A 13,057-nucleotide genomic window follows, 5' to 3' on the forward strand; every position below is an offset into this window, starting at 1 on the left:
CTGATGGAAATGGCTTCTGATATTTCCAGGCTTCTATGGTTCTTAGTGCCTGTGAACTCAAAAGACAAATGTCTTTTTCTCTATATTTCTGAAAAAAAATTTCAGAGAGGAGCCAGAGCCAGTATACTTAACCCTGAGCCAATATTTGTGTTCAGAAATGTAATGTACTGTGATTCAAAAACTAGAATTCTGTACAAGAATTGAAAGTAAGGGAGCAATTATTTCCCAAGGAAAGAAAACACAAGAGAAAAAAATTATCACTATAGCTGTTTTCTTATGATCCAAACTCTACAAGTACCTATCCTAATAAAGTGTTTTACTGTGTAGTGTACAATGATGGTAGAATAAATGTTCAATTTTTCCTTCCTCACATTTATTTTAGACTTTCATACCTGACATAAAAAAAGTGAAAAAAAAATTTTTTTTTTGCCAAGGCAGTGTATGTTAATCCATCAAATGTCAAACTAATATACGTACATTTATAATTTACTTGCTAACCTACTAGATATGAAAGAAAATTTGTGAACAAGGAAAATATGATCACTTTAAAGTCTGAAAGTGACTATTCTGGTAAATCTGAGTAGTATGTATGGGTGAAGTTCAGAGAACACAAATAAAATTTTGTACTAAAAATGTGGGGTAGAAAACCCAGACATAAGATTATTATAGTATAAATAGAGGTAAGTAACTTCTCTTTTCTCCCTGAAAAGAAGATTTCACTAAACGTGGATTCAAATGCTACCAATTTAAATGTGTTCACATAACCTTCTTAAATTAAGTGAAGCTGCTTTTATTTCAAAGAACCAGCAAAAGAAATATGCTTATATTTACAACAATCACCATAACAAAACATTTTTCCAATTGAGTCATACTTTAAAGAATGACTCATATATTTTTCTATAATAAATAAATAGCAGGAAACAGCTTTAGAGGATAATAGTTGTTATTTTGATTGCCAATCTACTCCAGATCTGTTATTTTGTATTTTGTTGCTTATAGTCATAAATAGTATTTTCATCTTGAGAATTCTGTTTATCTTAAGCCAGAGTATCAAATCCCTGGTGGATAAGAAAAAGATGCTATCTGGAGCCATAGAAATAAAGATACATATCCACAGATAGAAGATGAGATATAGATTGAGAGGGAGACAGAATGAAAGAATGGGAAAGAAAAAAATTATGGTATAGGCCCCTTAAATCAAAATAATAGTATCTATCTTACATTATTTTCTTAAAAATAAATTAACTGACAACTTTCTTTTATACTTTCCTTAAAAAAAGATGTGGAACCAATATGCAAAGAATACACTGTATAACAGCAAGTGATGTCACATATTTGAAATATTTCTATCATTATTAATAAATTTGATAATATGTTTCTGACTATATAGAAGAAATTAGGCATCATTTTATTTGATCTGAAACTATAACCTCCAGCTTAAGTGTGTATCTTCATTAATCTCTCATTAACTAAAAAACACAAAAGCCTTTGGATTTGGATTTTTCTCAACAGTTCATAATTAGTTTTGACCCCAAGCATTCACTAATTTATTTTTGTTGGTTAATCTATCTATTAAACGGGTCTCTCCATATTTACAAAGTGATATTTGAGGATGTCGTCTCAACAAAATGCCATAAAGTATCACAATAAATATTTCAGAAACACAAAAACTGCTATAAGAAAAAGTCAGCTTATTTTACTTAAGCATAAGTCACTGGTTCACCTCAGTAAAATTGTTACCTATCAGTGGTTTCTCTCCCAATGAAGGAGACAATTTCTCTGGATTTCTAGTTTAAATCCCATACATTATCTGCAATGGGATTTTAAGAACTCAGTACCAATATAGCATTGCTCTGCAAGATGTTATTTTAAGAAATAAAGAACAGTAAAATTTGAGCACCTTTTCTAATGAAGGCATATCTATGCCATTGGGAAGTAGAAAAAACAAAATACTCTTCAGGAAATAAATTATTTAAGTGCCCAAAATATATTACTTTAATCATGAATTAATAAAGGAAGTATAGTTGGTGAATTGAAGAAATTTATCATAGCTGAAAGAAATTAGTGCTAGGAAATAGAAAATTGGGGCTAGTAATATGAATCTCTGTCTCCATGACTAGAAGATGGAATAAAAGGTAGTTAGTGAGTCCTTTGAGAATTAATAATAAAGTCTGGCTGGTGTGGCTCAGTGGATTGAGCAATGGCCTGTGAACCAGAGGGTCTCTGGTTTGATTCCCAATCAGTGCCCATTCCTGGGTTGCCTACCAGGTCCCCAGTAGGGGGCGCATGAGAGGCAACCACACATTGATGTTTCTCTTCCCCTCTCACTCCTTTTCCCTCTTTCTAAAAATAAATAAATAAAATCTTTAAAAAGTAAAGAATTAATAATGATAATAAGCATAAGCACAAAGCCTGGAACATTTGAGTAGCTTACTAAGATTTGTTCTGCTACAGAAAAGAAATAATCAAACAACATAGAGATTTTAGCAAATGAAAAGGCTAAGTTTTGGCATACATATTTTTTAAAAAGTTCTAATGGAAGAAATATTAGGGCTTGGACTCTAATCTCAAATAATGCTTCCTGCCTGCTGGTTGTCCTGGGCAACAATTTAAACTCCCTTCAATTTTCATATCTCTAAAATGAGAATGTTGGCTGGCTAAACACTAGGATACTTTTCATTTTTAATATGGATGAGTGGGTGACTATCGGTACATGTATTGGCTTTATTAATATTGGTGATTAAAAACTTTCTTAATGTTTGCAAAATATTAATAACTTTAAAAAAGCAGTCTGGTCAAAATTAATGAGCTATCTAATTTATATCTGTTGGATAACTTAACCAACTTTGATATAATAGTCATAGAAAATACAAAATAAAATTCTAGTACTCAAATAACATACAAAAATTAGAATAAAATCAAATTGATGAACATTTGGAACACTAAGAAATCACGCAGCTAATAAGAACAAAAAAATAATAGAAACAGAAGTTAAAAATCTTTGATACTGGTTCTAGTTAGCACAGTCTATTATAACTGTGTATTTTGACTTTATACATTAAGATAGTTAACAATTAGCTTGATGATGTTTATCAATAAGATTATTATTATTACTTTAGAATTATCACCAGTTTTGGGAGATTATAGAGAGCCTTACTCTGGGAAACTGAACATTTAAATTTTAGCACACTTTTTTTTAGCAATTACTGTGTGATTTATTTTCTTTGATCTTTGTTGCCTAATCTATAAAATTAAAATATTTTAACTCTTTAAGTTCTAAATTCTGATTTTTGCTAAGAACAAGTGTTAAAGCTGATTTTTAAAACTAATTTTAATAACTATTTTGAGAGGATTTACAATGTCTATCTTCTATTAAATAGTCTGTTTATCACTATTGTTTATACAATACTGATTTTAAAAGACTGGGTCCCAGAGATTTAGTAGAGATGGTATTAAGTAAAGTGTGAATCCTTTTACATGTTGCTCATCATAGGAATGTGTGTAGAAGATACACTACAGTGATAAATGTTTCAACTCTCTTTGACCCTGGAGCAAAATAAATGAGAGTAATAAAGTTCACCCCTTTGAGTTTTGCCTTGTTATCAAATACTCCCCAAATCATGGAGCCAATAAAAGTGAAATAGTCTGTCAGAGAAAACAACAACAACAAAAATACTTCCCGGTTTTCCCCTCAGGCATTTTAAGAAAACATCAATTCTAGATGTATAAATGAAATTCTAAAAATTAGAAAATTCCATCAGCTCAGAAATGACTATCTTTAGCAGGCAGTCTACTCCAAGAAAAATTGTATTTCTCTATTAGATGTCCTCCCTCTTATATAAACTGGGGGGAAAATGATCTAACCTAGTTACTCATGTTTCAGTTTCTTTTCATTCAATTAGATCCACATATGGAAAAAAAAATTGAAGTGGTTCTTTGGTGGGGGTAGGGGAAGACAAGGACTCAATGCTTCACTTCACCAGGTGGAGGAAGACTGTTGATTAAGAGCCTGCATTGCACTATTTAGTGTTTTATAGATGGTCCAAAAGCTAATGCTTAACAAATGAATAAATGAAAAAATGAATGCCGTAATCCTGGACCTACTCCAGTGCTACACCAGTACTGTGGCCTTTGGTGTTGATTACCTCACCCTGCTGTCCTTCCTTTCTACAGAAAGATTGATGCCTCTGATAGCAATTTTGTTGACTGTTCTACTGGAAGTTCGATTCCCTCATGCTTCTAGCCTTCCATTACACTTGTCTCATGTTTATTAGACCTGCTCCCAGTGTTGTGCAGCACATTTGCGAACCCATGCGCATTCTTACCGCATTCATGTGCCCTTCAACTTCATTTAAAAGTTCCCTAACACCTCCCATTCACCCTGCTTATGTTTTCATATCACCTTTCCAAACCTTCTCTATTTTTTCAGTCCTCATATAAAGAAAAAAAAAAAAAAAGTGCCTTCAACTTTCTTTCCAGCTCACATTTTCTCCCAATCTTTATTAATCTGCACCTGCCACAACCCATTATCAGAGTAAATGGCCTATGCATACCATGGCTTACTCCCTTCATGTCTCCATCAGCATTTTGCTTCATGAATGACATTCCCATTTCTTTGTCTTCAGGCCCTCTCATCCTCTTTATCCATTCCTTCACCCTTTTACTGATTATCCATTCCATTTCTTGAATATTTCCTTTCACTTGTATCTTCCATCGGCTTCTCCTGGTTTTTCCTCAATTCTTCACTGCCTTTTCTACTTATATATCTTTGTTCTTTTTTAGCTTTCAATGCGCTAAATGTAGGTCTCCTCAAACATATAACTTAAGACCCTTTTATCTTCCTTTCAAAATCTCCTCTTGCAAAACTTATTCAAAAATTGTAGCTTTACTTTCCTTTGTGTATGATTTCCTTGTGAATGTATATATTTTATATTTAGCTCTTGTTTCTATTCTGAGCCTTATTGCCATATTTCTCAAGTAATACCTCATTAACTAAAAGTTTACACCTTTTTCTCTAAGGTTTGTTTTTATACTTGTTGCCTTTATACCACCAGCTTGTGTATGTACTCACACATACATGTATCAACTTAAGCAAAAAGATCACAGCTATCATTCAACTCCTTTTTCTTTTCTTACTACATTCAACAAATTACATAGTCTCATCAGCTCTACTACATTACAACTTTACCAACCTTTTGGAGACCATGGTGTGTATGAGAGGAAAAAAAATAGAAGAATTGTATAATTTAGTTTATAATTCTTTCCTGTTCAGCAACATGCTTCTCATGCCTCTCCGAAGCATAAATAGAGAGGATTACTTATCCTCTTTTCCTTCTCTCATTGAGGGCCAGATGCCTCTTCCTAAATGACTTAAACAGATATTTTATATTGCTATTTCACTGACAATTGAATGTTACACCTTCATTTTCTGCAAGTGTTTATTATTTGGCCAAGTATAAAATGTATCCTTTAATCCTATTCTTAGAGACATCATGAGACAATTTTTGTTGTCTTCTGTAGTTTTCCCCCTTGATTTCATCAAACTAAAAACCCCACCATTTTCTGAGCTCCTCCTAAATTAAATATAATAGGTAGCATTACAACGAATTGCTGTAAGATCACCTGTAAGAAAATAACCACCAATGAATGGGGATCCTTGTTTTGAATTCAGCTTTCTAAAATGTAGAGGTTTTACTATATGATTTCAGTACTTCTAGTGACAGCAAGTGTTACCAAAATAAAAATTATGCTTTGAAGCAATGTAGAAAGTTAACACAATTGAAAATTTTCCAACATATTCTCTTGTTTTATTGTTATGTAACATTGTTTTACAGTTAACATTCTCAGTAATTATTAATAGACTATACATATTTACTTAAATTGAACTTGAAAATCTATTTTAGCATCATAGTGCTCCAACATTGAATGCTCCTGAAATGCATTCTTTTAAGGATTCACCTTTGATCTTAGCCTAGAATTTACTTACTACCAAAAAGTAAAAATTATATGTAATTGAACTGAATGAGAGAATCACACAACAAAGAGCTCTGCTTTATTCAATTCCCAGATATTTATGTGAGGGGATGATTAATAAAATATAACTGTTTTTGGATGGCACATTTGCCACAGTTTTCATCATAAAAGCATATTTTATCTTTGTGCTAATCAAAAATATTTTCAGAGTACCTGAGCTCACCAGCAGTTTTAAACTAATGATAGAGATGTCAGAAGGAAGTTCACATATTTTAAGACTATAAGTGTATTAAATAAATGAGATGAAATTTCCTCCCAGGTAGGTGTAATTATTTTTCATTTGCTCTCATTTATGATACTAAGAGCAATAATACAAAATTTTTCTTACAAAATTATTTTTATTTTATTTCTCTTTTTGTCCATTATTTAAAAATGGTTCCAGTGTTCTAGGCTCTAAACTATTTCCTGGGAAGGAAAGGATTTCATAGCCTACTAGTATTCCTAGTATTTATAGCTTATTTTGTGTATAAAATTTTCCTGGACTTGTGCAAGCAAAATTGAATTCCTTTATGTTACATCTGATTGGGACTTAACATTTTCTATTCTGTATCTAATTTTTTTGATAAACCTTCCATTCTATAGGTGATATACACCCACCCTCTGTCGCTTCTACAGCCATTGATTCTTTGTGGTGTTGTTTCTATAAAGAATTTTCTTCTTAGAACTCTGGATGATAACTTAAATAAACTGTATTAAATTCCTTACCTAATCACGAGTTCTGCTAACAACTAACAAAATGGTAAATCTCAGAAACACCTCCCTCAATTATGTGGTGCAAGCATCTAAAATATATATCCTAGTTTCAAGCATCTCTAGCCAGCATAATGCAGCAGCACTTGTGAGTGAATTGCTCAATGCTAAAGCTCTTGCATGGACAGCCAGCAGATCTTAGAAAAGAATCTCTTACTCTAGAATCATTAGAACTCACTAACCTGACCTGCTCTGAATCTCAAAAACCACTTGAATAGTTATTCAAAAGTTGCATTAACTGAACATTGTTTTTCCCTTTAGGTTTAAAACGGACTCTGAGCTTTAACTAATTAATTGTTTTTATGTTCGGGAGGCACCATCTAGACTGGACAAAATTAGCAAGCCTCTTCTTTTGTTTGACAGTGCTATTACAGTTATCTAGAATGCAATGTATTCATAAAGTTGCTCACTTTTATTGAGTAATAAGTGCACAATTAGTTCTTTATATCAAAGTGTACTCAGATTTCAAACGCCCCCTACTTATGTATATATGAATTCTGCATTTCTCTGACTTAACATTATGTTAAAATTTTTAAGTAGACATACATAATTTTTATTTTATTTTTTAAATACAATAACCACTTCATTATGACCCAGTTGATATACTTCTCTTCTTAGTCAAAAATACAAAAATTGACCTACAACATTTCCATATCTCTTATCTACATTACACATAGAAAAATGATTGGGGTAGGTATTTTTAGGAATTTTGTTTTTTAATTCTCTTATGTAAAGCAGTTATGACTCCAGATTTTCTCCATATTTCTCAGAAATTTATATCTGTCGAACTCAACCGTTGACCTTTAATTTCTTGGGGCTATTTAATACTGGCACATGTGCTAACTATCTTTAGTTCTTTAGAATTTGGTTTCATCCATTCCATCAAATATTTTAAGAAGCTTGAAATGCTCCCAGGGTTGCTTATCCAAAGAGATTTAAAGGAAGATAATACTAATAGGATTTTATTATATACCATTTGAAAGGAAAATTAATTTTTGCCTCAGGTCTCAAATGCAAGTGAAAACTCTATTATATAAAAAAGGCTTGTCTGAATAACTTAATTAAATAAAGGTATGAGAAATATTTGAATATTTTACACCAAAATATGTACTATTGTTTAAATGATTAAAATTTAACATCTACATTTTCTCCAAAAGTCTAACAATTTTTCACTTTTTGTTTGTATATTCATGATATATTTCCTTTAACATCCTAATGAAAATGATAAAATAACCCATATTATGTCAAGATTTGACAGAGTACATAGATTTAAGTGAAAAATTATAAAGTATGATTTGGAGATTCAAGACATGATAAATCACAGATGATTGAAAATGATATAGCTTTTTACATTTTTACAATAATTCTTAGAAATTGCCTATTTTGTGAGATAATCTACTCTTCCCACTTAATAATTTGACTCAAGTGTACTATAAATAAAATATCAAAATATCCCCTAGAGTAATGGCTGGCAGAAAACTTGGGCTATGAATGAAGCATACTTTCTTTCCATCATTTTTATGCACAAATACCCAACATCTGGCCAACATCAAAATATGTAGGTTCTGGCAGCTAGTATACCAAAAGCCGTCAGAATTTTTCTGAGCAGGTTCACTACATATGATCTGAGACACATGTTTGATATTATCTGGGAAAACAAAAACAGTGAGTCAATGGCTTAAGCTCTACTTGACAATGAAAAGAGGTTTGGCTCCATAAATTGTTTCTGTGAAGAATATTTTACTCTGAGCATAGCAGCTAAAGGTTCCATTATTAATGTAAATAAATGAGAGAGAAGAGGGAAGCCTTGATGATTGCCATGGTAAAAAATTAAACAGCCCTGGGATTGTCGATCAGAGTTGGCTTCAGTAACTGGCTGGGAATGCAGACATTTGATCCAGCATACACTATTATCAGAAATGACACTGACCAATGTCCTCCCCTATAAAGTATTTGTTCTCTGGGATATTGCAGTTTTCTAATGACACTTTTGAAACCTCATAACATTTTGGGAAGTGTTTTTTGAATAAATGCTACCTGGATTCTAGAGTTAACTTAAGGCAGCTTCATTTGTCAAAAACACACATTTCTTCTTTAGTTGATATATTGATTTAAGTTACTTAGGAAACTTCTGCTGATACTAGTCTCCATATACACCTATGTGTTAACGTTGCAGTTCCCAGGGTAAATGTGACTGATCTTCCTGACCATCAATTTTACTTAATGGTAATAGTGCATTAATTTTATTCCTGGCACAATTTCCACAAGTGATTGGAAATTACATTTATCTGTTAAAGATTGCAGATAAATGAATAAAATTGTATTTTTTAATTCTTTATGATTATTCTGATGTAATATTTTAGTTGTAATTCATAGACAAGGAGTCCCAAAAGGAAGATATAAATCATCTTTGCAAATTCCTATTTATATTAAGTTTATAGATATGTTGCCAATAATTGTAGGTTACTTATAGCATGCACCAAGTGACACATGGGTGTAGTATTAATATTGATTTTGTTACTCATATGTATACATATGAACACAGACACAAATACAAATGCATACACACATACATACACAAAATAATCATTCTATCACTTCAGAGTCAGGTATTTCCTACTGAGTGTCTTGTTTATTATGACAGTATTACCCCACCTGCTTGTAGGTGGACCAAATTGTTAAACAAAACCCATAACCTTAATAGGTCCCAAAAGTAAAACAAAAAAATTAAAGGGAGTGAAAACATAGTCATTAACAATTTCTATTTATTACTTTCTGAAATTACATGCTTTTCTTGGTTCACTATAGTAAAAGTGGCTTATCACAAGGCAGTTTGAAAGATTTAACACTTTTTCACAATTTTCATTGAAATAATGTATTCTACATAAGGAGATTGAAGTCTGGCATATCCAACTCGTAATAAAAGGAATTAATAAACAATAAAAATCTGGTGATTTAAATCCATTATTGGGTTGATGAAATAAAAATGAAGACAACACTGAAATATTTACACTCATTATTTTGGGAAACAAAAGACTGACAACAGTAACAAGTGTGAGAAAGTGTGTGAACCCAAAACATCTGTTAATTTGGGGATGAGTTAAATGTATAACTGCACACAATTTTAGAATAATGAGGGTTGTTAGTGTAGCATCCATTCAGTAAAACAACAAATGGGTTAGGAATGCAGAGACTCTTTGCAAGATTTTAGTTTTCATTTTTAATGGTGGTTTCACAGGTGCTTGTTCTATTATTAACCCCCCCACCCCACCCCCAAAAACAAAGAAGGAAAGAAAGAAAAGAAAATTAGTTGAATTTTAAAAGGAGACTCATGGAAAAAAACGAGTCTGTCATTAAATCAAAAATTACATTTAAGCTAACTCTAGATATCTGATGTAAAATAAACATATCATATTCATTAAAAACAACTTATAAATGTATTATATGTCTTGCATCTGAACTTTATTTGGTTTGGTCTTGTTTGCTTTTAAAATTTCAGTTACAATGGAGTATAAATAGGAAAAGAACAGAATAAAATTCAGGAAAATTGATTATCTTGTACTTAATTCCTCTAAGCTTCTGTTTTGTCATTTGGAAAATTAAGTGAATTTACTTATTTATGGGTTTATTAAAAAAATGTTTGTTAAATACCTTTTATATGCCATACCATTTTAAGTGGTAGAAATACAAGGGTGTATAAAATGTATATTAAATTTCTACACATAATGTTTATAATCTAGTGGAAGAAAAAAAATCCTTCCTCCAATCAAATATCCAATTAAATGTAATATTATCATTGTGATCAGTGCTGTGAAGGAGAGACATATGGTGCTGGTATTCATGGTGCTATAGGATCATAGCATATTAGTTACTGAATGGGATCAGAAAGATAAGGAAAGGTTTGCTAGGAAATTATGACCAAACTGAGATCTCAAGGATAATTGCAGGCATTACCTAGGGAAAGAGAGAAGATGACCTCATGAAGAAGAACTAGCATAGGCATGATGTATGGAAGGGGCATGGCCTATTGTAGCAGATGAAGTAAGCTGATATGAAGGTTAGAGACAAGGTGATACAAATGAAGATGAATTCAACATAGGGAACAGACACTATGCTGTACACCTGAAAGTAACACAAATTAATGTTGAATGTAAACTGTAGTTGAAAATAAAATGAAAAAGTAATTTATAAAATAGCTTAGACTATTTTTTTTTTTTTAATTCCAAGAGCAGTGGAATTCTATTCATGGTTGTAACCAGGAAGGTATTGTATTCACTCGTGTACTCTAACAAGGATCTCTGACCAAGGTGAAAAGACTAGAATGGGGTTGGGCAAGAGGTGTAATATGACAGAACATTTTTAGACTACTACTAAGCAGCAAAGATGACAGAACTAGAATAATGGTGATAACAATGAATACAAATTGATGAATTACATAAACATGTTGAAAGCAATATCTAGGACTCAGGGCTGAATAAGTTGGGAAGTAAAAGAGAAAATGCAGCATCAAGGATCACACTTCCATCAGTTGATTCAACTATTTGGAAACTAATTTAGCATTATTTTGTAATAGTGGTGTCATTCACTGAGATAAGGAAGGGTGTGAGAGGTGCTGATTCAGCAAGAAGGAAATACATACATTTCATTGTGCACCTGTTGAGTTTGATGTGTTAAAATTCTCCAAAAATGACTGCTTTTGAGATGTGACAAAAAAGAACTCTAACATATAATTCTTATGGAGGTTTTATTTTCCTCATGTCTATACAAGTTACATTTCCAGCAAAGCATAGTAAAAGACATTAAGATGGAAGACATTAGACAACAAAGCTTCTTGAGTTTTCTAATTTCTTTCAGGTTATGTGTCGCTCTTGATGATGATGATTGTATACCTACTTTAGGTAAAGTCCTGCCAAGTCATAGAATGCATTAAATAAGTGTTTAACAAGCTTCTTATATGACCAATCAAGTCCCTCAGACCTAATGACCAAGTTTACGCACACTATCTAACTCTGTATTGATGCCAGTGTATATATTGTAATTATGAACTTAGGACAGGCTAGGTCTGTTGTGTATGCCATCACAACATCCATGAGAAAGTTTTCAATAGGTAGCTTGAAGAAGTTAGGAGATAAATATTTTAATCTTTTGACCAATGGGCAAAAAAATTATTTTAGAAAGAGCATTGTATGAGAAGCAAGCCCAATTAAATTATAACTGAAAGTATAAAATAAATATCATGGGTCTATAGTGCTATAAATAAATGATTTAATAAGTAAATTAAGGGACAATAGATAAGTGTTAGATGCAGAAGAATTCCAAGTAATTTGTATGTAGATATTCTTACCCCTTAGGAAGGTGAAGGATAATTCCCCACTCAATCATTACAGTGGAGAAAATTAAAACTACCTGAGCCAGGTAATTAAGGTTGTCATCAACAAAAACTCATACTAATAGTGTGTACACTTGATAGGATGTGGTAAGAATAGCACTTTATCTTTGTGTGTTTCTTCCCTACAAAACTCATAACCATATTCTAATCATGAAAAAATTACCAGCCAAATACCAATTTGTGGACATTCTACAAAATACATAGCCAGCATTTCTCAGAAATGTCAAGATCATTAAAAACAAGGGAATGAGTTAAAGTAGCTTTATGTTATCTCTAGGGTTACCTCATAATTTTTGTTTTGTTTGTTTATTTATGTTACATCTATTCTATCACCCCCCTCAATCAACTCCCTTAGCTTAATTAAATTAAATATACTAAAAAATGCTGTTGCCATCTTGATTTTGTTTGCACAACTTTGTAGCTCCTGAGCGCACAGTTAACTTTGTATCTCTTAGGTTCAAATCCTTGAAACAGATAATGTACTCAACCAGCTTATCTTTGATACTAGTTTTCAAATGTTATAAATTATTGACTTATCTGCAAATGTATTATTTATTCAGTTAGACTTTCAACCTAGGTCCATATTTATCAGTGGTCAGTGGAGATGGCAAACATTATTTGAGAAGGGGTATGCTTAAGCTGGACATCCCCCAAAACATTCTTACTGAAGCTGTGGCTAAAAGAACACAATACCTTAGAGTGGTGTCATAAGCAGTATAATGACACCCCAGTATGTCTATGCTCTAATCTCCAGAACCCATGAATAACTTACATTACATGGTCAATGAGTACTAAAGTTGCAGATGCAATTAAGTGTCCTACCTCGCTCTCCTTAAAACAGGAAGATTATCCTGGTCAATCTAAGTGGGTCCAATCACAAGGGTC

Source organism: Furipterus horrens, unplaced genomic scaffold, assembly GCF_987537825.1.
Source record: "Furipterus horrens unplaced genomic scaffold, mFurHor1.1.pri manual_scaffold_6, whole genome shotgun sequence".
Classification (NCBI taxonomy): domain Eukaryota; kingdom Metazoa; phylum Chordata; class Mammalia; order Chiroptera; family Furipteridae; genus Furipterus; species Furipterus horrens.